The sequence below is a fragment of the Echinops telfairi genome, unplaced genomic scaffold (genome assembly GCF_000313985.2).
Source record: "Echinops telfairi isolate 266 unplaced genomic scaffold, ASM31398v2 ScPeMD7_1;HRSCAF=3_0, whole genome shotgun sequence".
In the NCBI taxonomy this organism is placed as follows: Eukaryota; Metazoa; Chordata; class Mammalia; order Afrosoricida; family Tenrecidae; genus Echinops; species Echinops telfairi.
In genome coordinates, this window is record NW_022103896.1 from 3,737,952 (window position 1) to 3,738,429 (window position 478).

A 478-nucleotide genomic window follows, 5' to 3' on the forward strand; every position below is an offset into this window, starting at 1 on the left:
GACTTACAGACATTGGGTTCCAGTCAATGCTCTGGGTGTGTAGTTTACACCAGATGGAAGCGCAAGCCGTGGGGGCTCATCTATAACATGTAAATAGTGGTAGGCTGCTAACCACAAGGCCAGCGGTTTGAAACCAACTGCTGCTCCATGGGAGAGAGATGGGCCTTTCTACTCCCATAAAGAATTGCAGTCTCAGAAACCCACAGGGGCTGTTCTAACCTGTCCTAAAGGGTTTCTATGCCATTGGCATTGATTGAATGGCAGTGAGTTTGGTTTGGGTACCCCTGGGTTGTTAGATGTGACTTGTTAGACAAGATGTGTGTAGATGTTTTAAAGGTTTGTAGCTAATACCGGAAAGAGTAAGATTCCATCTTCTCCACACCTTCCAGTCTCCCCATTGAAAGAGGTTGGTGTCTCTCCATTCATGATAGTGGGCTGGAGACAGAACCTGTGCTGTTGAACTTTGGATATATCATTA